General features: G+C 42.8%; 1 protein-coding gene across 1 annotated transcript in view; it reads right to left on the bottom strand.

Moving 5' to 3' along the window:
* The window catches only part of LOC104284016 (vacuolar protein 8-like), a 25,042-nt gene that overhangs the window by 5,864 nt on the left and 15,932 nt on the right, over nt 1-3,246 (bottom strand). The gene's annotated exons all lie outside the window — the stretch shown is intronic.

Raw genomic sequence — 3,246 nt, 5'->3', positions numbered from 1 at the left:
TAGTAACGAACTGTATTATTTGTGCTACTTAGAAATCGAGACACATTAGCAAGAGTGTTCAATATAAAACAAATCATCGGTTCTATATACAGTTGAGAAAAATCACATAATTCTGAAACCTATGAAATGTCAGGGTCACTGAAGCAGCGTTGAAAGACAGATGTCTTTAAAAATTAGTTTAACTTGCATCTTTCTTTTACTTAGTTTAAATTACAAAAGTGTATCTTATTTTCTTTTAATATCAGCTGGCATTTTCACTTACATTCATTTTAGGCACTGTCACAACCAGCAATCCTAAAATAAAACATGAAAATAGATGCAAAGGGCGGTGCTATGCCTAAACTCAGGGCATTTAAAGAATCCTATATGCAGATAATGGCTATAAATTTTCTCTAGTTTTATTTTTCTTTCTCTTCAAAGGCAGATATAATATAATTTTAGATAATCTGATTAAATTACGATTGATGATTGTTTTCTGTGCTTTTGGACCAAGTGTCCTCCTTTCTATTTAATTCCATCAACTATGGTGCCCTTATTTGATTTGCTACAGCCTGAGAGGAGGAAATTGTCTACAAACTATCAATGAACTTTCTAATACATAATGACTTCCCCGCCAAACTCTTCTGTTTATTTAGGACCTACATTTGCAAGTGACAGTACTTTAAATTTTGCTGAATCTCTTTTTTGGCTGGCACAGGGCTGGGATCCAGATTTTGTTTTCTGGCTCAATCCTGCACAGGGTGAGACAATCATGAAAAAACTCTGAGTAAAAATGGATTGGGTGTTTCAGGTGGATATTGATCTACCTTCTCCTAAATTCTTAAAAAAAAAAAAAAAAAGGCAAGGAAAAGCATTCCAGCAGCAACTGTGCTTACAATTGCAATTCTGCCCTTGCACCCTTTGTCCAGGGATTTCTTGACAAGACAAATATTATCCCCTTTTTAGCAGGTAGCAAGGTGGGAGGGCAAAGTTATTTTGTACCTGGAGTGGAAAGTCAGTGGCATCATCTGGCATAGACAGACCCCTGCCACCCTGACTTCCAGGTCTTTACTCAAAGGAATGTGATTTAAAAGGCTGTTTTCTCACAAAGCCTGACTCTTTCTTTAGTGTTTCGGGGTTGGGCTGTCCTTGGGAGAACTGAATAAAATTCCCCCTGCAAGAGGGAAGTTTTCCAGCGCTTGCTGGGAATCGCTGTCAACAGCCTGGCCAGGGGGTCGCAAAAAAAGGGGTTTAAGCAGGAGAGGAGCTCCTGTGAAGCATTCCCAGGAGTTTGCTTCATGGTAACGAAAGGGCAGATGAATTCTGCCCTATTGTATCCTGGGTAGTATTTGTAATAATTCAAGCATCACTTGACTTGGTTGTAAAGGTTAGCTTTGTTCGGTGGTTTGTTTTCCAACAGCTGTTCCCATGGAGAAGTCCCTTTTTCACTCACTGAGAATTCAGCCTGGGTTAGAGAAAGAAACCTTGAAAAGATTTGAAAAACAGGCCAGAAAAGGCACGGAGGTGGGGAGGCAGGATATGAGTAAGGAGAGGTCAGCCTCTTCTCAGAGTGCCCAGGGCTCGCTCGCACAAAGCAGCAACGTTCAGTAGTCAGGGACAGCCGTGTTTGCTCACTAAAACAAATTTTCAGATGTAGATACTTCTCACTGGAGAATAAACCCTTGAGGGCGATGCTTTGCTCCCCAACCTCCTGCCGCAGACCCGTTTCACCCATGAGGGACGGGCTGTTTCACTGCTGGTGTAACGCGTGTGAGCTCCTGGTGCTTTCGTCTGTTCCCGCTGATGCTGCGCTGTGCCCTTTGCAGCTGCGGGTCTGAAGCACCGGTAAAGATGTGTTCCAGGATCAGGGAGGAAAGGAGCTGCAGATACTCTTTTCTGGGCGAAGAAGATGTCTAAACAGTGCTTGGGGGCAAAAAAGCAAACATGACAGTGTTATAGCCTAATGCCTCATACTGAGTAAGTTTTTTACTGTGTAAATAGCCTCCAACTAACAATGTATTTCAGTTGTAAGCTAGTTGAGAGCAAATTATGTTTTGATTGCGTGAGGCAGTTTGACAACGAGGACGTTTGGTGCTAACGCAGCCAGCACAAACCCTATGAAGCCCCAGTGCCTTTGAAAAGCTCTGCGCTCTGTCTGCGGCATGCCAGGCACTGAGCTTACCCATTTTTTACATCATGTCCTGAAGTTAAAGGAGGTGCAATTTGGTTCGTACTGTGCTCTGTACGTGCAACCAAGGTGTAAGGCACCAGGCTTCCAGTACCCAGAGGACGTTTCAAATCATAGTGAGTGTATTTTCAGCCATGAGAAGCACCTAAGCCCAGCTGTGGTTACTCAGGTTGTCTGTCACTACCGCTTAAAGCAATGTGGCAGGGAAGGTTCTCATATTTTTTTGCTCTATCTACCCAAACTCTGACTTTCTTAAAAGGTTATTGTTAGCTTAAGACACCTATCAAAAACCTTTCATATCCATGTTCCTAGAGACGCCTTTAACTACTGTAATGGAAAAGCGCATTTAAAAATACTAATTTGTCAGTCGCTACTCACTGGTTTTACGTGGAGGGTGAAAGTACTGCAGAAGTGTCTGTTTTGTTTATTTGCTGTAGTTTATTTCCAGTCAGACCTCTTCATGTATTTGCAAAGTGTTGCACTGTTAAGGGTGGTGTTTACCCTGAACGTGGGCAAAAGAACTGTTCTGTAACTAAGGCCATGAAGAGACACAGGAAAGTCCTGGTGAATTAGCTAAAGATAGACAGGATTTCAAGTTTTATTAGTCTCCCTTTCTGCCTTGATCCTGATTCAAATGGTGTTAAATTTATGCAAATGTACTTTGGAATAACTATCCATATAAGGAAGTAAAGTAATTCTGCATTTTATTTTGCACTGATGCACTTCAAGTGCACGGTCTGGGGATGGAGGGGACCATAAGGAGTTGCAGGGGGTGCAGGGTAGTATCCACGCATCCAAGGAATCTGACACCCATCTTCCCCTCCGCCCTCCCCTTAGTCCCCATTACAGGTAATGTGATTAACTACAGGATCCTTTGGATCCCACTTGCCACAACAGATAGGCTCCTTGCGTAGTTAGTGACAGTGCAGGTGCAGTAGACAAAACCTCGTCAATTTGTGTGGGAGGGAGAAGGGTTGTGAGGCCTCACAGAGTCCATCGGTCATTCACGAAATGTGTTTTCTTTGCAGTTTTGCCATAACAGAGCATTACAGCAGGTGGGGGCCAGAAGTACTCTTTCC

This window comes from Charadrius vociferus, unplaced genomic scaffold (assembly GCF_000708025.1).
Source record: "Charadrius vociferus isolate BGI_N301 unplaced genomic scaffold, ASM70802v2 scaffold13, whole genome shotgun sequence".
In the NCBI taxonomy this organism is placed as follows: domain Eukaryota; kingdom Metazoa; phylum Chordata; class Aves; order Charadriiformes; family Charadriidae; genus Charadrius; species Charadrius vociferus.
Note: the sequence above shows the minus strand (reverse complement) of the source record. Positions and strands in the feature narration are given on the sequence as shown.